The 26768-nt window shown below is 43.2% G+C and overlaps 1 long non-coding RNA gene across 8 annotated transcripts; it reads left to right on the forward strand.

Moving 5' to 3' along the window:
* The first annotated feature begins 11919 nt into the window (after positions 1-11919).
* LOC109493749 lies at positions 11920-26385 on the forward strand. Of its 8 annotated transcripts, none has more exons than XR_006588766.1 (7): positions 11920-13380; positions 14043-14106; positions 14536-14596; positions 17200-17233; positions 19874-20193; positions 21823-21951; positions 25992-26385. It is a non-coding gene; the product is annotated as an uncharacterized LOC109493749 (long non-coding RNA). The 8 variants fall into 8 exon arrangements; XR_006588767.1 differs by having other exon boundaries at positions 11920-12152; XR_006588768.1 differs by lacking the exon at positions 19874-20193.
* The last annotated feature ends 383 nt before the right edge of the window (positions 26386-26768 follow it).

The following is a 26768-nucleotide window of genomic DNA, read 5'->3' on the forward strand; positions in this document are numbered from 1 at the left end:
GGCAAGGAATGGTAGCAGCCACCAGAAGCTGGAAAAGGTAAGGGCATGGAGCTTCTAGAGGGAGCACAGCCTTGCCAACTTCTGATTTCAGCCTAGTGAAGTGGTTTTGGACCTCCGACTTCGAGAACAGTAACAGAAGAAATGTGTTTTAAGCCACCAAGTTTGTGGTGAATTGTTATGGCAGCCATCCGGAACCCATACCTCACAGGAACTGTTACTCCAGATAAAATGTGTGACTGGCGGTTCGTGGGTTCAAGCCCCACATTGGGCTCTGTGCTGACAGCACAGGGTCTGCTTGGCATTCTCTCTCTCCCTGTTTGCCCCACCCCACTCTCAAAATAAGTAAGCTTAAAAAAATGTGTAACTGGAAATACACTTAGTAATATGTCTAACACACAGTAGGGATGCTGTAAATGTATGTCCTTCTTGGAAACTGAAGCTTGGTTTGAGGGATCATTGAAATCAGTACAATGGTCACCATTGTTTTAATATGTATTTGTTAACATTTTATTTATTTTTGAGAGACAGAGAGACAGAGTGCAAGCAGGGGAGGTAAGAGAAGGAGACACAGAATCAGAAGCAGGCTCCAGGCTCCGAGCTGTCAGCACAGAGCCAGATGCGGGGCTCGAACCCATGAACTGTGAGATCATGACCTGAGCTGAAGTGGGACACGTGACCGATTGAGCCACCCAGGAGCCCCAATGGTCAGCATTTTTGTCCATGTTCATCCTGTTAAAAACGCCTAGACACCTGCTAGAAAGATCTCTATACTCCCCCACAATCCCCCACATCTCCTAACAGAGGGGAAAGATTCCTTCTCCTCACTTAAGTCACATTATTATTTTCCTTTCTACTTTCTTTTATTATTATTATTACTCTTCATTCAACCAGTCTTTCTGAACTTTAAACAAAGTCATTTTTCAGTGGATTCAGGTGCTATCTTAATTAACATCCCAACAAGCGTCTTATTATTTCTAGGCCTCATCACCAGAAATTTCTGAACTTAGCTCCTCCTCAGTTTCTGCTGTCATTCATTTTCTCATTTCTCCCCTCTGCTTTTAGTTCATTCTTGACAGCTTAGTCCTTTCCCTAAACACAGTTTGTAATAAGGTAACACAGCAAAGTCGTAAAAGTCTAAATGGCCTTGTTTCAGATCTTGGGTTTTGTCATCTACTTACTGTGTGATGCTGGACAAGCTATTTAACCTCTCTGCTTTCCCCCCAGAAATGGCTATTATGAGTAATACCTACTGCTATTATGAAGATAAGTGAGTTAATATTTGTCAAGTCCTTACCATAGCACTATAGTCACAGTGTAAGCACCACAAATGTATTTGCGAGCAACGATAAATGCAAAGTCTGAGCATACACTTTTCTCAACTTTCAGTCATAACTTTGAGATATGTATTTGGTGAAATCAATATAAGACTTTTTAAGGGACACACAAGATATTTCTATCCAGAAAAATCGTTGTGAATGATTGTCCATGTGGCTAGTTTTGGTGTTTCACCAGTGTTTCCAAATTTCTATATGACAGCCTGGGTTTAGTCCAGTGAAAAATTAGAAACTTGAGCTTCTGTTTTAAACCCTTTACCTTAAGGCCTCCCACCCTCATCTTTTTGCCCATCAACTTTCGTTTGTCCTCCATGATATGAAAATCTACTTCTAAGAAAGTCTATGATGTCTAGCTTAGCATGGATTTAAAACAAAGGCACTGTTGTGGCACCTGGGTGGCTCAGCAGGTTAAGCATCCAACCTCGGCTCAGGTCATGATCTCCCAGTTCCTGGGTTGGAGCCCCGTGTCGGGCTCCGTGCTGACAGCTCAGAGCCTGGAGCCTGCTTCGGATTCTGTGTCTCCTTCTCTCTCTGTTCCTCCCCTGCTCACGCTCTGTCTCTCTCTCTCTCTCTCTCTCTGAAAAATAAATAAAGATTACCAAAAAAAAAAATAAATAAATAAAACAAAGGCACTGTTTGCACAAGAGAGACTAGCTTTCAGGAGTTGTTTTGTCTTGCTTTGTTTGGTTGCCCTCCTCCCACCGGCAGCCTCAGACAAAAATCCAAAGATCCACGTCGTGGCTCTAATTCTTAGCCCCTGTTTGATTATGCAAGCTCAGTTCTCCTACCTGGAAGGGGTATCTGAGGGCAATGCTCTGTCTTTGGGACTGTTGAAAAGAACATTTCCAGCTCAGGTATGAACTGTTGCCAGGAACCCTGGTTATATCACATCACCCCAGGATCCTAGTAGTGACTGGCTCAGGAAGGGCCTGAACAGGCTCATCACAGGTAGTTTCAAGGTCTCTAAAGTGAATGCATTTAGGGCAAGAAAGACATGTATCCAGGAGTCTGAACTACTGAAAATTTTCACAAGCTACTTTTTAGTTCTTGAGAAACAGATGCAGGGAAAAAGTCATGCTTATCACTAAGAGTTTTAGCCCAAAATGCTATACAAAATTTCTAATCTTATAAAACATATGGGATCTTTGGTGAGCTCTCACAGAAGGCCTAGTCCAGTATGGTACAATATGAAATGTGGACTACCTGGAGTGCTAGCTGAAACCCATACTGCTGTTTCTCCTACAAAGCTACAAAATTAGGATGATGGGGCCAGAATGATGCATTTCTCATAATTAGTGATTAGTGAGCATTTCTAGCCTAGCCTAAAGACAGTCTGAGTAGTCCCTTTGGCCCCCTTTCTTTTGGGATCATATTCTTTAGTGTTATAGCTTCCAAACTGAGGAGGGGAGGTACAAGGGTTCTAGAAAAGGAAGGAAAGGACCCAGCCAAGTAAAGAAAATAATATCAAGTTTGAAAAGAAAATATTTTTTAAATGTGCAAATAGTGCAAGGATTAAAAGAGAGAAATAGTTCAAATTTTAGGAAAAATAATTTAAAATACATGAGAAGTATAAACCAAACTAAAATGTAGCATGATTTGGAACAACTGATGTTAAAGACAAGACAGAGCACTATACTGACAGAGCAGAAAATACAATCCTCTCGCACTATTTTCCCCAGAACTAAGCAATACTTCGTCAATACAGTTTGTTGGTTTTCAACCCTTAGAGCCAACCTGTGGATAAAACACATAACACTTTGTTACAACTGTATGGCAAAATGTCAATGTTAACAATACAGACAAACAAAAGCAAGCACGTATTCACAGAAGGTGATTCATACAAGGGGAAAGGAAAGGTAGAGGGGCTACAGGGCACAGCCTTGTGCATAGAGAAAATCATGAGATTAGGGTGAAAGTTAATAACACAAGATATAAAGAGTAATAGGTAAAGTTTCTTGAGTTCTTCTGTGTATTAGAGACTAAAGGCTACAAATGCATTATTATTTGCATTATCACAAACAATCCCTAAGGTAGAGAGGTATCCTTTTCTCTGGTTTATGGATGAGAAAACAATGGGTACAGGTAGGATGTGTAAATTTCACAGGGATACAGAGCTAATAAAAACTGAAGAACAATGATTCTAACTCCAGGAGTCCAGCTCCAGAACCAGTGCTTTTAGCCTTCTGCTACTTTCCTCACCAAGAAAGCCAGCAAAATTACATGAAGTTACCAGAGAGAAGCAGCAAAATTAATTGAATACGACATATTGGAAAGGAAGAGGGGGGGAAAACAGTGGTAGTGGAGTTTTATCTTCCTCCATAATGTTAGAGTGGTAAAAACATTGTCTAAAGTGAGTATCATGATACAGCAAGATAAGCATAATGTTTAGAATTAAGGAGACATCAAAGTAGCAAAAACCTGTCTCTGGAGAGGGGAACTAAGGAGAAAATGGAGGCATTTCAATATGATTCAAGTTGCTATTATGCTTATGTATTATTTTCATAAAAACAAAATAGTTCTGTTTATTTAGAAATTGCTTCTATGGGGCGTCTGGGTGGCTAAGTCGGTTAAGCGTCCAACTTCAACTAAGGTCATGATCTTGTGGTTCAGGCTCTATCTATGTTGATGGCTCAGAGCCTGAAGCCTGCTTCAGGTTCTGTGTCCCCCCTCTCTCTGCTCCTCTCTCTCTCTCTCTCTCTCTCAGAAATAGACATTAAAACAGATTTAAAAAAAAAGAAATTGCTTCTACTGTGTAAGTGCATCAAAACATGAAATTCAAGTGGCACCTGGGTGGTTCAGTTGGGTGAGAATCCAACTGCAGCTCAAGTCATGATCTCATGGTTTGAGTTCAAGCTCTGCATCAGGCTGTCTGCTGTCAGCTCAGAGCCCGCTTCAGATCCTCTGTGTGCCTGGCTCTTTGCCCCTCCCAACTTGTGCTCTCTCTCCAAAATATTAAAAAAACCCAAAAACATAAATTCAAAATCTTTACACCTATCACATATTTGTTAGCTGTTTGTCTTATCAGGATATTACTTTTAGCTTGAAGGCTTTACAAAAATCGGGAAGTATAAATGTTTAAAAGTTGTCCTGGTAATATTACCTGGCATGGCTGAGAGAGGGTGCAGGACTATTAGAAGCAAACTGGATTTCAACACTGCTTCTGAGAGTCAGTTCTGACTACAAAGGGCAGATGATTCTCTGTAGTCACAGAGCACAAAGAAGGAGCTTTGATCCTCTGGAACTGTAATAAACAACTCAGAGTAAATGAATCAGGCAGAGAGTGCCTGGAGGGATCCGGCAGCCTCTATGTGCTGGCGTTCTTTGTTTTTACAGGGCTAATCTCATAAATGTTGCACTAGGCTCAATGCTGCGCATTTTTAGGCTCAGTTATCGTATTTTTCCACGTGTTTACTTCATAAAAGTAGGCACTTTTATGCTCCTGTTAAAATGGGATCTCCTATTCAAATTGCCTGGTGAAGGCAACTGAAGCATTATTGCCTAAGGAACTCATTAAGTGTAGATATATTATATCCCCCATTTCCTTCCATGTATGTATGTATGTATGTATGTATGTATGTATCTATCTATCTATCTATCTATCTATCTATCTATCTATCTATCATGCATCCATCCTTATTTATAGAACAAAACAACAATAATAATTTAACGACTTGCTTACCTTATTTTAGTTTAGCCTTCCAAAAATCTTGCAAGGTAAACAGGCCACGTAAAAGCATTGAGTTCACTGAGACACTTAAAGGATGGCTCTACCGTTTGTCATCGTGCAACCAAAAAATGGTGCAGGGAATTCAACCCACATCTTCTCTGTCCTCCTCTCTTACCTCCCCAGCCTGTTCAAATCCCAACTTCCTTGTGAGGCTTATCCTGTCCACTGTTTAAATTGAAAGCTGTGATTCTGTCTAAATCTCAATGCTCCCTATGCTACTTTATACTCCATAACGTTAGTTCCTGGCTAACCTATCAGATAATTTGCATGTTTGTATTTTTGCTCCCATCCACCTAGAATGTAGGCTCCACACAGTTGCGAATTTTGCCTTTTTTAAGTCTAGTGGAGATCCAGCAAAAAAGTCAGTGTCAGCCAGAACTGGGCACAGTTGTAACTTGTGTGATTTGATATTTTAGTGATTTAGATCAGAGCTGGGCCACTTACTGAAGAGCATCTCTTCTACTGCATTTAAGCAGCACAATATATTCAAAGAAACTGAAATTTCCAACAATTACAGAGCGGGTATGTGCCCTTTCTCCCCTTGTTCCTCCAGGCTCAAATCTATCCTCTCTGGGTGATATGGGAATGTGTAAGAATGACTGGCCTAAGTCTAAATTAAATAAGAAGACACACAAGAAAACATTGAAACATTTCTAAAAAATAAAATCACTGAGTGGTTTCCTTTGACACATCAGAGGTTCTCTAGCCTCTAGTAAGATCAGAGAGAAGGGGTGGGAGAAGAGCAAAACACAGAGGAAGAGGCAAGGGTGAGTCACCTCATCTCTCCCTCCTTTGGACCTTACTTCCCCCTGGACTGTCATCCGTTACATTCAAAATGCAGATTGCAGGAGTCAGTGTGTGCAGGTAGAGGATGTGGCCACTTCTACATCCCAGTCACTGCAACGTGGAAAATTCAGCATAGTTATGTCTGGCTCAACCCATCACCATTCACACAGGTTAATTCTTTCTCTACTGCTGAGTCAAAGAGACACATGAGCGAGGGCAGATTCATGACAAAGTTTTATGTACGTTAAGTACACAATATGGGCAGGATAAAAGCCCATCGAGGCAAATAGGAAGGGGTAAAGGGAGCCCCTACAGGCAGCAGTGGTATCCTGCCCATTCCAAGACCAGAGAAAACTGGCCCAGAGCTTGGGTCAGCCAAGTTCACAGTCACAACAGGGATGGCATGGTTGATGATTTATGTAGCTTTATTCCATTCTCCACTAGAACTTCTTGAATCTGGTGTCTTTGTGGTGCAGTTCTAAACATAAATACATGTATGCACACAATGTACACACTTTCTGTATGAAGAGATCAGGGTAAGTTTCACTTAAAGGGGTTGGGCCCCTTTCTGGTGCAAAGAAGTCAGTTTCCGGTTATATCCAATTTGCAGAGGAATATTAGGTCCTTATTCGTGACAAAAGAAGGGAATGTGTAGGTGAAGTCCTAGTCAGGTTATGAAGGTGCTCTAGTCATGCCCAGAGCACAGGCCCAGTTGACCAGGACACATACAGTGTTTGATCCTCCAAAGTCAGAGGAGTACCTGACTAGGACAAGTCCAAGTTCTGTTTAACATTTCCTGGTGCTATCCCCCAATGCACCACCAGCGCTGTGCTTATGGGGGGCACTTGTGCTCTGTGTGGCTGAGGGACCATAAGTGTATCTAGTCGTAGCAGGCGTGGAGCTGTTCCCCAGAGCACCACCTGTGTTAGGGGTAAGAGGGCTCCCAGTGTCCTTTTTGGTGGTGCTGACATAGAGGCCTGCCATCATAGATGTGATACTGTCTGCATCCGCTATGGCACTTGCTGCGTTTGCATTGGGTCGGCCGCAATCATTCTGAGGTGAAGAACTACTAGGTTCTACATTCGTGGGAATGACGTTGTCCCCTCCATGCATACCATCTGCATGCTGGGCGGGAGGACCGCATTTGTGTGGAAGGATGGTGGAACTACAAGTGGTTCCAAGGGTAGAGCTGGTGCTGCCACTTGCAACTGCAGCAGAGGCAGTGTGGCCAGGCAAGTGCGAGGGGCTCTGTAGGGGGTAAACACGCACGCCTCTTGAAACACGTGTCTTCTGCTTGGTAGTGGCTCTTCCACACGAAGCATTTAGTTCTTGTGTACACGGCTTCCGGGTGCACTTTTGGCCAACGATAACAAGAGAGCTTCCACCTGCGGGAACAGCGTGGCCCTCTCCCACTACCCCATCACCTGGGTTTTGGACGGCTCGCCCCCTGACGCTCAGATTTAAGGAGGCTGGTACATGTCCTGACCCACATTTCGAGTCCGTGCTGGTTGCTCGGTGACGTGGGGCAAGTTTTCGTTGTGCAGATGGTGTCTGGGTGCCCTTGGGGCTAACAGGAACACGAGCGCTTGTACCTGTGGGAACAGCGTGGCCTTCTCCCACTACATCACCTGGGTCGTGGACTGCTTGCCCCCTCATGATCAGATTTAACAAGCAGGCTGGCACATGTCCTGATCCACGTTTCATCTCTGTGCCGGTTGCTCGGTGACGTGGGGCTAGTTTTCGTCGTGCAGGTGGGCTCTGAGTGCCCTTGGGACTAACAGGAACATGAGAGCTTGTACCTGTGGGAACAGCGTGGCCCTCTCCCACTACCCCATCACCTGGGTTTTGCACGGATCGCCCCCTGCCGATCAGATTCAAGAAGCAGACTGGCACGTGTCCTGACCCATGTTTCGTCTCCGTGATGGTGGCTTGGTGACGTGGGGCAGCCCTTCTTCGTGCAGATGGGGTCTGGGTGCCCTTGGGGCTAACAGGAACACGAGAGCTTGTACCTGCAGGAACAGCGTGGCCCTCTCCCACTACATCACCTGGGTTTTGGATGGATCGCCCCCTGATGATCAGATTTAAGCAGGCTGGCACGTGTCCTGACCCACGTTTCTTGTCGGTTCTCGTGGCTCGGTCACGTGGGACAAGTTTTCTTTGTCCAGATTGGGTCTGGGTGCCCTTCAGGCTAACAGCAATACTAGAGATTCCACGTGAGAGAACAGGGCGGCCCTCTCCCACTACTCCATCTCCTGGGGTTTTGATGGCTGGCCCCCTGCTGCTCAGATTTAAGGGGGAGGCTGCCTGGTCTCTTGACTTAGTCCTCTTCTCCACGGTGGCATCTCCTCTACATGAGGGAAGTTTTCCCTGTCGGGATGAGCCCCCGGGGCACTTATGGGTAGTGGGGACTGGCGAGTCTCCACCTGTGGGAACAGTACAGCCCTGCCCCACTGCTCCACTACCTGGGTTCTGGATGGGTGGGCCCCAAGTGCCTGGATTCAAGGTGGAACTAGCATTTTGTCCAAATACTGGGACGGTATTTGTTCCTCCTACAGCAGCAGCCATGCCATCACCACAGCGATTCCTGGTTGTCTGACCTAAAGTTGGAGCAGAAATGGTTCTTGGTACCCCGTTCAGTCTTGCCCCAAGGTGGAATGCTCCGGATGCCTGTGAATGAGCAGGGCCTGGGATGTACACACCACTGCCCATAGGGGCTGCACGTCCCGAAAACACACGTCGGCCTGAAGTACTGTCAGCTAACGGTGAGCCATCATCCCCGGTGCTGGGCATCCTCGTGGCAACTCCAAAGCCTGTTGTGGTAGATACGCCAATGGGCAGGATGCCTGGCTTATCACTCGAGGCCGGCTGGATAGTGAGAGTGGTGATAGATGCGGAACCTGCCAAACCTGCCTTCACTGCGTTGTCTCTGGGAGGCTGGGCTACGAGAGCAGTTGGGCCCATAGCTTGTGTTGAGGCTACTGGCGTTCCTAACAGGTGAGAATTGTCAGGCTGCTGCCCATTATGATGCCCAGTTGAGGGCTGAGAGGTGATTCCTGGGTCAGAGTGGTTGGAAACTGAGGTCTGTCCAATGGAGGACTTTTCCGGTAAATGGATAGAGTCATGGGCCACCACAGTGCTGCCACGGGGTGGTGTGTTAGCAGAACCGGAAAGCACCATGTTAAGCGGGAAATGGTTGTCCCTGGACTCAGGGGAGGAACAGAAGATGGAAGCCTGAGATGGTGATGGAGTGTCCATGGCTTCGCTGTTACAGGCCGAGTTGCAGGTTGCAGAGGGCTTGCCTACTGGAGTGGAGGTGACTCCAGAATCCACAAGGGACAAGCTCCTGGAAACAGCAACACTGGCAAGAAGGGCTGTCTTGGGATCTCCAGGTGGGCTGGTGAAAACTGGAGACTCTGCAGGGCCCCTCTGCTTTAAACTGCAACGACCCTGGGGAAATGAAGGACATCCCATTCCGGGTTCTTGGGGAGATCTGAAAAAAACAGCCTTTGAAAAGGGAGTGGTGTCCATGTTGATGACACCAGGACCTGAAGTGAGCCTGGAGGTAGATGTAGATGCATTGGCTGCGATGGTAGAAGCAGCTGTCTTAGAAATGATGGGCTGGACAACTGAAACAGGGCTCTGTGTGGAAGGATTTGGAAGAGGGGCGGGCAGGATAGGAGGGGGGGCATGTACACACAGAGGCACTGGGGATTCTGCGATGCAGGAGGGTGGCTGTAAGGAGGGGGTTGAGGTGTTAGCAAGTGTGGTGATGTCAGAAATAAGACAGGTTACAGCAGTGACTGGCTGAAGAGGGCCTTCTTTCTTCACAGGAATTCCACAAATGAGATTGGAACTAAGATGAGGAACAACACCAGCAGGAACAGCTGGAGAAGATTTAGAAACCATCTGGGCTGTCTCCTGAACAAGGTTTGCTATTAAAGATGGAGGGACAGAGGCAGTCGGGGGCTTTGCAGATTGGTCACCCAAGTCATCAGTAGGAATGGGGACTTGCAAAGTGTGACTCGCCAAAAGCAGAGAGTTAGCGGTCTCTGAGGCAAGTAGGCATAAAGAAGTGGCTGACTGAGCATCTGAGCAGTCTCCTTTGATCTCTCTTTTGTCTCCCAAGGTCTTACTCCTCTGACATTTGGTATTCTTCAAGGTGTCCAGGTTTTTGTCAGTAGCTCCGCAAGGAAACCTAGGAAGTGGGGGCAACTCGCCCTGGCCCCACCACTGGGGCGGTGGCGGTGGCCGAGAATGGGACGTGGATGTTTTCCGTTTGCAGGGCCTACTGCTGGCAGCTACAGGGGAAAAAGAGCTCCTTGATGAGATGCCTGGAGGCTCATTAGCCTGGATCTCCTTCCTGGAGAGGTATGATGTGTCCCCGACAGGCTGATGGCTTTCACCCGACGCTTCCTTTGTTGATGTCTCCTGCAGTAAGGGGCAGCGTGGGGGTGGGTCGGAGAGCGCTGCTGTATCTGTATCAGGCACGACATTTCCGGCTGGGCCACGTGGGGAGGTGACTGCGCGGCCTACAGGGCGGCAGTGCATCAGAGACTTCTGGGTATTCTCCCTCAAACGGTCTTCTGGAGGATTAGGACGGAGGTCCAAAGGTGCGCGGCTGCGCTGCGAGGAAGTGAGAAGCCCACCGGTCTCCAGGGGACTAGATTTTAATGGTATGCCCCCAATGTGATGGGGGACCCTGTTCCCACCACTCTGCCCTTTGGTCTCTACAAGATCCTCCATCTTTTTTCTGGGATCTTCTTGGACCTTCTCCTCCACCCCAAATGGGCACAAAAGTGGGAGATGCCTGGATGGTACCGGCTCCACAGCCTCCTCTACCTTCTCAGATAGTGAACGTGGGAGAGTGAATCTGCGCCCCAGAGGAGGGATCCTTTTGGCTCTGGAGTGTCCAAACATCATGGAATTACGAGCAGACAGCACAGGTTTTTTCGGAGAGTGACTCCAGTTCACCAAGGGAGGGATCCCCAGAGGGGTTCCGCCAGAGGCCTGCGGGATGGGGTACCGCCTCTTGGGCTGGACGTATAAACTAGCCGGTAAAGGCCTAGGATTCCGGTGGAAGAGCCTGCGCCCAGGGCCCAGGGCAAGTGAAGGAGCAGCGGGGTGGTCCCGGCCAGGTGGTGGAACAGCATCGCGGGAGGGGGGGTGCAAGGGCCACACATCGCCAGGCAGCGGGCGGGAGCGGCGGAGGCGGCGGAGGGGGCGGTGTGGAAAACGAAACTTACAAAGCAGGTTGCCCATATCCGGCTGGTTGTGCGCCAAACGACTGAGAGATGGGAGTAAAAAAGCTGGAGAGCGCCTCCTGAGCTTCTGACTCCTTTCTTAGTCAAACAGGCACTGAGCCTGAGGGACTGAGTGGAACCTTTGTGCCGCCTCCCAGGAAGATGGCGCAAACAGGGGAGCGCATGCGCAGCATGGCAAGTGACCTCAGCAAAGGGCAAAGGGCGAGGTCCCAAAGCCCCGCCCCTTAGCCTCCAGCCTCTGGGACTTCCTGCCTGCAGCAGGCAGCCCTTGGCTGGTTTATAGATTTCTGGCTGCCTGTGGCGGTTGTATACAAGCAGCAGAGCCACTGCGTGGCGACTGTGGGGGAGTGCGGTGGCTGTGGGGCCTCTCAGCGCCTGGGTGTGTGTCGCCAGCCCTTCTCTCAAGAAAGAGGAGCGCGGGAGCTCCGGACGCTACCGGGGGCGCGGGGGCGGGTGGCCTGCTGCCCCCGGGACCCTCTCTGCTTCCCTGTGAGGCCTAGAGCCAGGTGCATCTTCGCTAGGGCTGCCCAGGCCTTGAGCATCACCCTTCCAAGCGACGCCAAACCCTGACCTGACTGCATGCTGCGCCCCAAGACCTCCCTTCGTGGCAGGCAAGTTCTTGCTTTCTTCCTTGTCGGGAATTTGGCAAAACCTTTACAATTGAGACCGCCTCTCAGGTCACGCAGGTGCTGGTGGCTTAGCCGGGATTTAAACCCAGCGGAGTGACTCCAGAGCTCTTCCTCTGGACTGTGACGCCTCCTTACCGTATATGCATCGTATGTTACCATTTTTGCTTTCTCTTTTTTTTAGTTCTTAGGGTACTTCGCACCGTGCCATACTCACGGGGAGCATAGGCACTGCCCAGTACCAGGCCTCCGTTGAACAGAAGTTCAATTCATAAATTAATCAGGGCCGCAATGGGTTCTGGCCTCAGAAGACCATGGCTCACGGACTGCCAGTTGTAAGCATAGCACCATCCCACATTTGTAACTGAGCTTTGCAGCCCGGAGTTTCTCTTTGGTCTACTCTGAAGAATCCACATACGTAAGATTATATGTGAATATATACTGTATTCTAGATACCTTGTGGTCTACCTGAAGGGAATTCACCAGTTCCATATGGATTAGAAGCCAGTTTCTCCGGCCTTCTAGGAATGTGTCTAATAAGGCATCTCACTAATGTCTAGAAAGCAAATATGTCATTTATTGTAAGTTAATAGTGGAGCAATGTATTGGATTGAAGTCACATCACCACAATTTGGTCATTGTGAGCATGCCAGCCGGGTCCATTCTTCACCTCACCTTGTTGGCATTTAAATATAATTCTAGAGATTCATATGCTCAAGAGGGGAGAGATATGCCTGGGTGTCTGGCGAGAGAAACTCGTATTATTGTCTAGGAGCTGAAAACTTCAGCATGAAGAAAAAGGTTTAAAAAATCTTGGCCTACGTGTGGCTTTGCCTAGTTTGAATCTTGTTTCTTTGGTTTACTTCATTGAAGTGTTTTCTCTCTCATGGTACTGATGTTGTATATCGGGGCATGCCATGCATAAGGTTCAGAACCAAGAATCCTATAATCAGTAAAAAAGTATATATATATACTTAAAAATTTTTATACATATACTATTATATTATACATAGTATGTAATATATATTATATATACACACACAGTAAAATCTTGGAGTGTGAGTAACTTGTTCTGCGAGTGTTCCACAAGACGGGTAGACATTTCTAATAAATATGAACTTGATAAATGAGTGATGTCTTGCAATACAAGGAGTACGTGATGTCAAAGGTCACATGACAATTGAGCCAATGGTTCTCTCTCTGTCTCTGTCTCTGTCTCTGTCTCTCTCTCGGTCTCTCTCTATTTCTCTGTGGGATTGTGGGTGATGGTCTCCCATGCTCAGATGCTCTGTCTCGGGTCACAGTGTTTGGCAGAAATGAGTGATTTTTCAGAGCAGTGGGAGGTGCCCACAACTGACACTAACTAGTGTATTTTTGTCACTTCGAAGCACCAGTGGACAGTCCTTGGCTTTTCCATACAAGAATAAGCTTGGGAATGCATTGCTTCATTCTAGGTCAGGCTGCCTGCAGATATAGCCCCTTTCCTCTGCTGCCTTATTGCCGGTTCCATTAAATAAGTATATGACAAGAGCTTACTAATACTGTATGTAGTGTAGTCAGCCTCCATTAGTGATAATGAAAGTCATCCTACACAACAGCCCTCCTCTCTCTTGTCTCCCTCACACCAGCCACAAAAGTTTTCAAAGGTAAGTGCATTTATGGTTCATTATATTTTATATTTTCTTTATTGTTTTGTATCACATTACAGTATCATAATGATTTTTGTATGAAGATTTTTGGATTGTGGGACAAATCATCTGAGGTTCCATTATTTCTTATGGGGACATTGGCTTTGATATACAAGTGCTTTGGATCACAAGATGTTTCTGGAACAAATTATGCTCGCAAACTGAGGCTTTTACTGTATTTAGTTTTTTGTACATTTAAAGTAGCATTGGTCATAGTTTGTATCTTATACAATTAGTTTCAGTGCTCTGTTTATGAGAGCTTTTATAGTATGTTAGAGCCAGTTTGGACTTCCATCCCCAACCAAGTTGGAGGTTGGTAGGACACAAAAGGTTTTGCTCAGACCCAAATGCCGCTTGAAAAAAAGGAGAAATATAAGCCCTTTCTAATCTCTCTGGGAGCACAAATGATTTATAGATATGACATTTAACCACAATCCCTTTGATATCATTTGAGTTCAGTAAGGAACAATTTCTTGATGTTGTTTGTTTGAACAGAAATAGCAAGCTTGTACAATGTTGGGCAAAGCTTTCTTCTAGGAACTCTGAAAAAGATGATTATGTCAGATATATTTGGACACAATAAATGACAGTCATGTTATTTCCATCTTTTTGTTTCCCAGGACAAAGGGGCAAATTCAGCATGTGATGAGTGTTGGGGCTTCAGGACAATATAAGGAAGTTTGGGTGAGGATATCCCATAAACATCTACCTCTTGATTTTTCTTGTCAAATGGGAGTAGACAGGAGGGATGCTGTTTTGAAATATAGACCATTCTCTTACTTGTCCTTAAAAGCAAAATATATTAGATGGCAATGCTTCTTCTGAGCTAATTTGCCTTGGCAGAAGCCAATATGTTGAGACAGAACTTGTGAAGGCAAAATAATTTTTGAGCGATTAATTTAATCATTAATAAAAATATTTTGATACTAACAGCAAATTATAGTTGCCAGGAGGATTCCTTCTCATTTGACAATTTATGAAGCACCAATCTCCAGTCTAGTAAATGAAGCCAGGGGTGTGTAGTTTGAATGGAATTGGTAGTAGGGACAGTGAACCATGGCTGACACCCTGTGATGGAACACTCCCTCCCTGTTCCCTTGTCTTGCCCACCAGCAATCTGAGGTAATTCATACAGAGTTAATATGGAGGGAAGACTGAGTGACCCATGAAACTCGTAAGTGACCTTTTTTTCCCCCTAAAATAACTTTTGTCTGCTAGGTTTCAACCCCTGTTCTCTCTTCTGTTTACTAGAAACAGGGCTCAGCAGAAGCTCACTGGCCTTGTGCAGCCCCTTCTTTGGAAGTCCTTTCTTGATCCCTCCATTCATCGGTCTTATATTTCACTTTTTGCCTTCTAGAAATGTATCAAAATCTTTCTGTGGTTGTGACTGCCACATTCTCTTGGCTTTGATTGGTATTAATTTTGGTATTTCTGTACTTTTATTAACTATGGTTTCCAGGAGGAACAGAAAGTAAACGTGTTTTTCTAGTCTGCTGGCTTGAACTGAAAGTACCTGTTGATTTTAGCATCCAACTTTCCCATATAAGAAAAAAACCCAACCTCAGCATTCACCTTTCTTGTGAAATCACTAAGGGTTTAGGAGGTAGCAATTTCTAATAGGAAAATAATACCTATCTCATGGAGTTGACTTAAGGATTAAATGAGATGGTGAACATGAAAATTATTTGTAAAGCTTAAAGTTCTCTAAGAATTTTTTTGTTATTATTTTATTTGTTGCTATTTCAATGTTACTATTTTTTTTTTGTTGCTACTTCAACTTCCCCTGAAAGCTGTTTATGACATTGCTTATGTGAGAAAATATCTCCTCGTTTATTGTTTTGAAAACCAGACTGTATTTTCAGTAGCTCAGTGGGAATGGCATTGTTGGTTTTGAAGATTAGGGGTAAAGACACGAATGTTCCTTGACACCTATCACTTTGTAATATTTTTAGCAACTAAGTGACTCATGTATTCTTCCAGTTTTGTTGAGGATCTACTAGCAGCCAGTTATTAGGTAGTGGAACACATTTTTCAGATTTTAGATATTTAGGCTTTGTGGGCCATGTACAGGTTCTGTACCTTCTTCTCCTCCTTCTTCAACAACCTTTCATAATGTAAGAACCATGATTATATCACGGATCATACAAAAACAGGCTGAGAACCCGATTTGATCTGTGGACCCTTATTTGCTAACCCCTGCTCTACATTCGTAGAGTAGAAGGTATATCCTTGGGTAATTCACTTCTTGAAATTAATTAATTATTGGTCTTCCTGATCTTGTCTTTACTCCTCTCCAGTCTCCAGTCAACATGGCATCCAGAGATATTCTGTTAAATCTTAGGTCATATCATATCACTCAAGTCACTTCAGTTGCTCACTCAAGACAAAAACCGACGTCCTCAAAACGCTTCCACAGCCCTGGCAATCTGGGCCTCCATTTCCTTTCTGAGTTCATTTCCTTCTCTCTACTTTGTTCGCTCTATCCTCCACACCCGACATCCTCTCTGTTCCTTGACTATTCCAGGCACATTCTTTTGCCTCACTGCTTTCCATCTGCCTGTTGCCTCTGCTTGCAACATTCATTCCTCAGATAGGTACGTTGCTGTCTCCCACATTCACCTCATGTTCTTTCTTAAATTTCATCTCCCCATAAAGCCTTCATTGATTGCTTAATTTTGCATTGCAACCTCTTCCCTTCAACTAATAATGTTAATATCCCTGCCCTGCTTTCTAGTGCTCTCTAGCACTTACCTAATATACTAGTTTCTTATCCATTTGTTTAGTTTTTGTTTATATGTTTATACTCAAGTTTAAATATTTGCTCATTTGTTTATTTTTGCCTCCCCCTCTACTTAGAAAGAGGGGATATTCATCTGTGTTGTCCACATGTCTGTAAAACCTACTAGAGAAGGTTTTGTTTACCGAGAAGAAAATTTTGACTGAATGAATAATTGTGTGCATGAGTTAATGAACGAATCTCCAGGGTTTCTGAATTGAGGATTGATGTAAAGAGGAAGGCAGATGGTTGGGACAAGGTACTGCAAGAAGCAGTATTTGTAGTTCTCTGATAACTAACGAAATACATAGGTGTTTATTAATTTACGTAGTTTCAATGGGAGAGCTGGGAACTGCTCTGGGGATCCATATCATCAAGATTTTTATAGTGCATTCTGTAGAGTTATTTTCAAGCATGTACAAATACCAATGAAAATGTGTGCATTCATATACACCTCTGTTTTACCTTATTTGATACTTTATAAGAGCCCCTCAAAGTAGGGATGGGAAGTATTAATATCCCTCCTTTATGATAATGAACTCCCTTTGCTCAAGGTTACATGATAATTTAGTTGCAAATGTCAAACTAGACTCAGGGTTTTTGAGTAGATCCTCCCTAGAAACCCACGATGTTAATAAAACCCACAAAAGTTCATTTGGCATCCAATGACGCCCACACTACAGACTTATTTATGGGCCATCCATTTTAATGAAGAAGTGATTTAGCTTATACAGGCAAAAGTATATTAGGTTTTGTCCTCTATTAATATTAGTAATGGGAAAAGGGGGCTCTAATATCCTCAGGTTGGTTTGAGACCATCATATCTGCATTATGGGCATGGAGATGTTTAGCCAGGATATGCTTCTCTGCCACTCAGAATTCCCATAATATATAGTGATATGTATGGAAACAGATAAGAGACATGTGGGTAATTATGAGTCCTTCAGCATGATTTTTCCAGAAGCCTTGCCTTAAAATGAAAATTGTTTGGACATTTTCAGCTGTGAAGAATTCGTTTGGATGTTAATTTTCATGGTAAGTGAAATGAGCTTGTTTTATCTCTGCCGCCTCCGTACACCTTTCTCCAACCTCTGTTTTGTGTTTGGAAAGACTTTTAGAAATGAAAACTCAAGATAAAAACAAAATGACAATGTAGATGATACCTGGGATATTTTGTTGGCTTACATGGACATGCAGAATTAAAAATGATCTAGTCCAAATGTTTATTTTATTTTAATATTGTATATTGGGGTGGAACCTCCAAAGTGCTGGAAACAGGAATTCACCTGTCCTTTTTGGAACTGCAGCCCATATACACCTTCAAGAACTCCTTTTGTTCTTCCTTGACTCATCTTCAGGCACCACTGTTTTCTATGTATCTAGTATATAGCTTATTTAGTTTTAAGAATTTTCCAGATTCAGGGCGCCTGGGTGGCTCAGTCATTTAAGCATCTGGCTTCTGCTCAGGTTATGTTCTCACGGTTTGTGGGTCCAAGCCCCCCGTTGGGCTCTGTGCTCACAGCTCAGAGCCTGGAGCCTGCTTCAGATTCTGTGTCTCCCTCTCTCTCTGCCCTCCCCCACTTGTGCTCTGTCTCTGTCTCTCAAAAATCAATAAATGTTAAAAACTGTTTTCTGGAAAAAGAAAAAAAAGAATTTTCCAGATTCTTCTTAATATGCAGTTCTCCAATTCCTATCATGCCGAGTCTTGCACCAGTTACATATAACAGAAGAGTTTTATTTCTCTGTGTCGTTCAAAACCCAATAAGAGAACAGTGGACTGGGGCCGATGATATGTGGGTTCTTATCCCAGATATACCATAAAATAATTGTGTCCCCTTGGGAAAATCATAGTTATTTTGGGCCCCTTTCCTTTTCTTATTTTGACAGAGTTTTGTCCTAGATGATTCAAAGTAGCATGTGCACTCCTTGAGTGATAGTTAAAATGTTACTGGTATTCTAAACAAATGAAGACAACTGCGCATAAAGCTGTACATCTTTTCTGTGGCTGTGTTTTTCAAGCTGCCTCCATTTTACAGATGGTAAGATGACAGAGCACAGCAGAAGCAGATCATTTAACCAGAGGCTCCAAAGTAGATGGAACTAAACCACAAGTTTCCATTTCTTTCTGAAGCTCATTTAGCCAAAACATAGGCTGCTGAATATTAAGCTGTGAAGCATATCATCAGTATGTTTAAGGGAGGCTGTTCTTACGGGATTGCTCATTAATAGCAGGAAGTTTTGAAATTCTTACAGGATCACCTAATCTTGTGAGATTTACAGTTCTGTTTTCATATCAAGCAAGTCCTATCAGTGCCAGGTAATCATCTGAATTTCCGGTTGCTTCTCTGAACCAAACTTCTGAACCTCTTGAGGGTTTCTTCTTGCTATCTGAAATTTATGACAGAATAGCCTTTTTTTTAGAGAGTACATTCAGGTTTCTATATTCCACATAAGAAAGAGAGATTCAGTGAGTCAGGGTAGGGGTTAAGCCCTCCTTCCCATTGTGGTATTGAGCTCCTGGCAAAATATAATCATTAAGAGACAAATTTCCTCAAAATAGAAAAGCAGTTATCTCAGAATTTCAATATCAAGTAAGTATTTTTACATTTCCCTATAATACATGTGTTTATTGTACCTAGACAGACAGACAGACAGACACACACACACACACACACACACACACACACACACACAGGAATATTATTCAGCCTTAAAAAGGAATGACATTCTGATCAATGCTACAGCATGGATGAACCTTGAAACTATTATGCTAAGTGAGGTAAGTCAGTCACAAAAAGATAAAGGTGTGCTTCCACCTAGCTGAGATATTTACAATAGGCAAATTCATAGAAACAGAAAGTAGAATTGCGGTTTTGGAGAGTTGGGATGAATGGGGATTGGGATGTTGTTATTTTTATGGGTATAGAGTTTCACTTTGGGGTGATGAACAAGTTCTGGAGGTGGGTGGTGGTGATGATTGTACAACATTGTGAATGCACTTTGATACCACTGAATTGAACACTTAACATTTTATGTTATGCATATTTTGCCACCATAAAAAAAAGACTAAATGTGTGAATGAAGCACAGTTTTTATATACAACACACAGAGCATGTCCATGAAAGAAAAAAGATTGGTAATGTGGACTTTATTAAATTTTAAAATATCCACTCTGTGAGGACAGCGTTCAGAGAATGGAAAGGCAGGCTCCCTTGCTAGGAGAATATATTTTCAAAACACATATCTAAAGAAAGATATGCATACAAAATATTCAAAGAAGTAGTAAAACGTCACAATAAGAAAGTAAACTCCCCAAATTGAAATAAATGAGGCAATATGAGTAGACACCTTAGTGGATAGTATACGTAAATGAGAAATAGGCATGCATAAGTTGCTGAACATTGGGGAATTATTGGAAAATGATATGCATGGTGCATTAGAGAAAAACAAAACACCAGTTAGATGATCCACCCATCTGTTAAATGGCTAAATACCCCAAACTGACAATACCACTTCCTGGTGTGGATGTGGGACAACAGGAAATCTTATTTATTGCTAATGGGAATGCAAATGGTACAGCCTCTTGAGAAGACATCTTGCCAGGAAAAAAAAAAAGAAAACAATAAAATAACGTAAAATTTTACATTATGTATATTTTACCACAATAAAATACAGATTAAATGTGTGATTGAAACTGATGCAAAAAAACTTCAAGAAAAGGAGGCATGTAAAGATGACGAAGACAAAGATGATAGACTGTTTCTTAATGACCGAACAATTGTTAACACTAACATATCAGAACCAGCAAATTGTGGATAACAACTGAAAGCCAGATCCTCAGGTAATTTAATCCTTGAGAAAACACCACGGAAACAGAAGAATAAGAGAACTCAGAGCCATCAACAGATAAATTCCAGTGGACTTGATCACTGGAAGATCACTCAAAGATTCCCGTCTTTGTAACTTTTAAGGACTCCTTGTACATCGTTATGTGGGTAAGAGCATATTAAGGTGCTTCATCATTTGATACTTCAAACAAGCAAAAATCTTGGGCTTACCATTGTTTTTTCCTCCCTCATGACTTCTTATCACCAGATTTGAATTCATCAAGCATATTGGGTTCTGATTCTTGAAGACCTTTTCATTTGTTCTCTGGTTTGGCAGGAACCATATGTTCCAAACCTGGTTTGGCAGGCCCATAATGTTTCTTGCAGGAATTAGTAATTCCTTTTTCTTCCCCCCCTTGAATGGGTCCTCGAAATTTCCATTAGAGTAGTCCTGCTAAAATGCAGATATGGTCTATCAGTTGAGTCATCATTAAGTGGCTTTCTGCTTACAGATATTCATGGTGTCTAAGTCCTGTAATCATTTCTCCTGTTATTCCCCACTTCATTTTCCTGGAGTATCTGAACAGTTCACTATCTTGGATTATGTTTTTCCTTCCACCACAAATTCCTTTCTCCCTGTTGTGCACCTGAAAAACCCACTTCATTTTACAAAACTCAATTTACACATTATTGTGAAGTCCTTTTAATGTTGTGATCACACTCTCCTTTTTGCTACCATTGCACTTTTGCATGCTTGATTGTTGCATTTGCTACACTGTATTTTAACGACATTGTATGAGGACACTTGCTGAGGCTCAGGACTATCTTTTTTCATCTGTTGATGTTGCTTCTGCATGTTACTTGGTGTGCAGTGGTCAGCCATAAAAATGAGATTTTAATAAATTAAAAATAGTTATGTACATATATCACTGTACAGATGTAACAGAAAAACCATTAATGTTGCTGCTAGACGTTCACCTTTGGTAAATGCTGGTGGTACTTGACTCCACTTACAGCTTTTTTTTGCTATTTTATATATTCCGGCCTTAAATCTGGTCTTTATTTCTATACATGTCTTTATGACTAATTCAAGAACAGCAGATTTGAAGGTAGAGTAGGCCACAGGCCATATTTGCTGGAATAGTAAATAAATGTATTTTTGGTGAAAAAGTCCTGAAGCGTATAGGGCCGTGTTCTCCTTTTGAGTCATGTAGACTATCCACTTCCAAAGAGTTTTATCAGCAGCTAATCAAGATGTTTTTGCACCAGGCTCCTGATTAGCTATTAGTGTACTAATAGTAAGTCAGGGTTAAAGTAGTTTCTGATTTGTTTTACATTGTAAATGTTGGGCAGGGGGTTGTGTTTTTCTTTTAATGCTGAGGTGGGGGTGGGGAGTACCAAATGTTCCTTCCCCACTCTTGATAATTTAGTCATGTCAGGAGAGCTCATTAGGTAATTTCAACTCTGCTTCTTTACTTACTCTGCCTCTAGGGTGGTCAAAGGACATACACAGAAAGTTTAAGAAGAATTAACTGGGCATGCTTGCCTTGATTAATTCTGTTCTCTTCCTTGAGAGTGTGAGTGGGTCTTCTTTTTCTCCAGTCCTGTGTATTACTAGGTGGTAATCTGCCCGATTCTGGAGTTCATTGATGGGGCAATTTAGCTCTCATTCAAACTGGGGTTCTCAAACCTGTGTTATCAATAATAGTAAAAGGAATATTTTAACCTTTATCTTTCCCCTTTTATTTTGTAACCTACTCCAGACCTAGGTGTAATAAGAGTGTTGTACTTTTCCAGGACAATTGACAGACACTAATGCTGGAAGCCGAGCCATCCCAGCCTGAGTGGCAAAGCCTGGGCTGTGGACGGATTGGTGACTGCAAGGCGGCCAACCGACACTGAAGCTTCTTGTACTCCTGCTTTTAGGTAATTTGGCCTTAAAACTACCTGGGGTATAGTCTGTTGGGGAATTGCCCTCGACAGGCCCCCTGGGAAAAGAACCAGTAGGAAAGGAAATAAGGTTCCGCAAGAAATTGTGCGGCCTTACGTTTAGCCCTTGCCATCCCCTATGGAGACTCCTCATACCTTTGCCAGCAAAGAGGGCCTGTATAGGAGAGACATATGGATTTGAAAGCCCCACTCCGGTAACTAAGGAGTGTATCTATGGACACAGGTCACTCTGACCCCTAGGCCCACTTGGCCCCCAGGAGGTATTCCAGATGATGATTGAACCTAGTCGGTTAAGCTACAGAATGGTTCATTGGTTCCTAGGTGCATGGTGTCTGTGAGAATGTATAAGGCGTGGGTTTCTTTTTAAAAAAAAAAAATTTTTTTTTAACGTTTATTTATTTTTGAGACAGAGAGAGACAGAGCATGAACGGGGGAGGGGCAGAGAGAGAGGGAGACACAGAATCTGAAACAGGCTCCAGGCTCTGAGCCATCAGCCCAGAGCCCGATGCGGGGCTTGGACCGCAAGATCGTGACCTGAGCTGAAGTCGGACACTTAACCGACTGTGCCACCCAGGTGCCCCATAAGGTATGGGTTTCTAAGGCCCTCTTGGCCCCCTTCCTGGCACCTCGGACCCAGGTGAACACTTTGGTTATTCAAAACCACGAATGGTTCAGGGAAACAACTAAGAGGTCATGTCCCTGTAACTGTTCCATTTGAGGTGTTGAGAGATAAATAAACCTTTCGTGAAAACAACAAAGCAAATACTTTATAAATTATGGATAAACATAGATACATAATAAAAACAATAAAAGAAATTAATCAATAAGCAAAGGGCAGGAGGGAACGTTATGACAAAACAATCATGTTGTTCCTTATTGGGTGATTATACAAAAGAACAATTTTAGAATTGGGTAACGTTAGAAAAACATAGATGGCGTATGTTACAAGGAAATCATTAGCATATATAATGCCACATTTACTGCAGTAAATCGGCCAGTTCAACACACTGCTGTTGTCTGTGTCCATTTTTATTTTAGTTTTTTATTTTAGCTTTTTATTTTAGTTTTTTATTTTTATTTTGTTTTAGTTTTGTTTTATTTTCACTTTTTCGCCAACGCCGTTCATCCTTCGGGAACCCCTGGACCTGCTGGAGCCGGACTCAGCACGCTAACATTTGGTTCATTCCCCGAGAACACTGAGAAATAAAAAGGAACAGAGTTTGGAAAGTAAAATTCCATGTGGAAAGTGTTTTGGTATTACCAGAGAAGATGGCTTTGTGCTTGGTCTGTCTTAGGTGGTAGGACATTGTGACCTTTGACAGTTTGAAAATATTTAGGTTAGGTCAGGCAGGTTTGGGCAGTAAACCACTAATGCCTGAGAAAGGTTTATTGCATGCTGTGTTAGTTTTCTGTGGCTGCCGTAAAAATGACCACAAACTTGGCTTCAGCTATAGAAGTTTCCTCTCTCGTGGTTCTGGAGGCCAGAGGTATCAGCAGGTCTCTACTCCCTACAGATTATGTAGGGGAGAATCCATTCTGTGCCTCTTTTAGCTTCTAATGGTCGTTAGCTTCCTTGGCTTACAGCCACATCGGTCAATCTCTGACTTTGTCTTCACATCACTTTCTCCACTGTGTGTCTGTATCTTCCTTTTTTCTGCCTCAAATCCCCCTCTGCCCTTCTTGTATAAGGACACTTGCTGTTGTATTCAGGGCCCACCTGAATTACACCTTCAAAGACTTTTTGTCCAAATGTGCTAACAATCATAGATTTTAAGAATGAGGATATGGGCCTCTCTTTTGGGGAGGGAGGTGCATCATTCAGCCCACTCCATCAGCCATAAGATACTTTGATTTTGACTGATGAATGCATGCAGAGTGTCAGTTTCTGTAGTCACTTATGTAAAGGTCTGGCTTAAAGAAAAGGGGCCTTGGGGAGTTGCAGGTGGCTGAGAGAATGACTGGAGCAGAATAAAAAAGGTACCAGAAGGATCTTTAGGCACTGGACTTTTAGGGCGCCCAGAAATTTACAGGGAGGGGAAGGCAACTGCCCACGTTAGTTTACTTTTCAGTACACCTTTCCTAAGCAGGCTTGATGGAAACAAAGACTTCATTGTAGGGAAAGTTTGATAAAACTTGTCAGTATTGACATACATGGCTTGCCATAGGCGCAACTGATCCATTTGCCATGTGGACCCACTGACTCTGGATTTGTCAATTATGTGTGAGAAAGAAATGTTCTCTAAGAGGTAGCCTTCTGTGGTCTACACAATTCCATAGCAGGAGGCAGTGAAAATGGCCACGTTGGCACAGAACTGTAAAATCTGTCAGAGACTGCAGATGCAATGTCATTAGACAGAACACATCATCAGTTCAGTAATGCACTGTGAACAACAGGTGGTCAAAGAAGTGTAAATGAAGCATCTACGGATGATCAGTGCACAGTGTTGTGCCCTGTCCGTGGCAGACTCATAGTACCAAGTGCACTTGATGCTGAAAGAATCCTCTTTCCCGAGTCAATAACGTCAGATAAATAGCATAGACTAGTGGACCTCCTAGTGAGGCTGAAGTCAAAGGGACTTAATTTTTCTCTCAAATGCCATTGAGTTTTTGCTGTGATCTTTGGGCACTTTCTGTACTGGATTCTGAGAACAAAAATTTGCCTAGTTTCAGCGTTCTGGGAGTCGGGAGTTGGCTTGCTTTCTACATGTTTTGGTTGTGAGGCTAATTCTGAAAAATCAAGATTTCTTATTAACTCTCTGTCCTCATTAAAAGCTTGGTTCATGAGAGACCAGTAAAACAGCTGAAGCCCTAAGAGGCCTCTCCCCATGTCACAGTGGGAAATCTGAGCAGCAAATATTGAAGGAGCCCTCGGTCCCACTCAGGCACTGAGAACCCTTGCCACTGAGAATGAACCAAGTAAGACATTGCGGAGGGTTTTTTATGGACGTTTAGGACTTTGGACTTTTACTCACAATAACAAAGAAACAAGATTTCAAAACTGGGCTTTAACACTTTGAGACTTTCATCTATAAGAGGGTTTGGTTTGTGTCCTTAATTTCTCCCCAACGCATTTGATAATGGCAAGGGTTTACTTTCAAATTTGGGACATTCTTATGATTCTCAGATTGTATTATTGGAATGGCTTTATATATTTAATCTTAATTTGTCATTTAACCTCATCCAATTTCTGTAGTTAATTGTAATTTAGGATGGCTAATAGAAGATAGGGTTGGTTTTCATCATTGGATATGAATAGCCTTGGAGTTAATCTAATTAATGCAGTTTCTCACCCATATCAGAGACTTCTGAGATAAAAATCTAACTTGCCCACCAGTGAGACTTCAGGGTGTATTTCAATGCATTAAGCAAAAGCAGGGAAGCGCCAGTGAAAATTTTTCTTCTTCATTTCTAATGTACCTCTATGTGAAAGGAATTTGATTAGTGTAACTGACCTTCCTGTTCCTCTACTCACTGATGCTGGGCAGGGGAAGTGGCCTATTTGACTGCTAAGGTTGAGAGGAATAACCAGCCATGTTTTGCTCAGCTCTTCTTTTCTTCATCTTGTGAGTGAGGCAAAAGTTCTCTATTCCCCTAAGCTGCATGGGTGTGGGTCTTACATGGGCATGCCCCTCTCACATAGGTTTGTCTGGAACCATCCTGCTACATACAACAAAGTGGATAAATCTAGCGTATAATTAATTCTAGAGTGCAGGTAACAGACTCATTTGACTCTCTGTTAAGCCAGGTTTTCCAACATGGGTGCTGTCATTAAAAAGGTGACATCATGTGTGGGTCCCAGCAAAATGAAAATGTGTGGCCCCTTGTTTAAAATGCAAGGACAAAGTGCTATTAAAAGCATTTAGACTGGGTTGAATAGTGCCTGCCTCCCAAAAGTCACATCCCTTGGAACCTGTGAATGTGACCAAACACATCTTTTTTCGGATAGAATCAAGTTGAGATGAGACCATACTAGGTTAGGGTAAGCCCCTAATCCAATGCCTACTGTCCTTGTGCAGAGGAAGGGTTTGGAGCTGCACGGACAAATAGAGGAAAGACGGTCATGGGACAAGAGAGGCAGACACTGAGGCAATATGGTTCTGCTGCTGAGAACACCAAGGATTCCCAACAACCACCAGAAAGAAGCCAGAAGAGGCAAAGAAAGATTCTCTCCTAGATCCTACCTGCTGGCACCTTGATTTGGGACTTCTAGCCTTCAGAACTGCGAAAGAATAAATTTCTGTTATTTAAGCCACCCAGTCTGTGGTATTTTGTTATGGCAGCCCTGGGAGATTAATATAGTATTTAAATATAAATTTTTTTTTCCTTTTTTTCTGTATCCTCTCTCAACTTGTGGCTTTTTTTTAATTTGCTATGTAATGTTTTTCTGAATAAAGGTTTAAATTATTGTGACTTTTACTGTTCCTCTTTACATCATGAAATGTCAGTTTTACATGAAAATATAAGAACATTTCTCTCATATGCAAAATCACTGAAAAATTACACAATTCCTATTTTATAGTTTGCATATATACACATAAGTCTTTTTTAAACCAGAACAGGGGAAATCCTATACAAACTAACTCAACTGTTTTTTTTTTAATTTTTTTTTTTTAATGTTTATTTATTTTTGAGACAGAGACAGAATGCCAGTGGGTTAGGGGCAGAGAGAGAGGGAGGCACAGAATCCAAAGCAGGCTGCAGGATCTGAGCTGTCAGCACAGAGCCTGATGTGGGGCTCGAACTCACGAGCTGTGAGATCATGACCTGAGCCGAAGATGGACGCTCAACCGACT

This window comes from Felis catus, chromosome D4 (genome assembly GCF_018350175.1).
Source record: "Felis catus isolate Fca126 chromosome D4, F.catus_Fca126_mat1.0, whole genome shotgun sequence".
NCBI lineage: Eukaryota > Metazoa > Chordata > Mammalia > Carnivora > Felidae > Felis > Felis catus.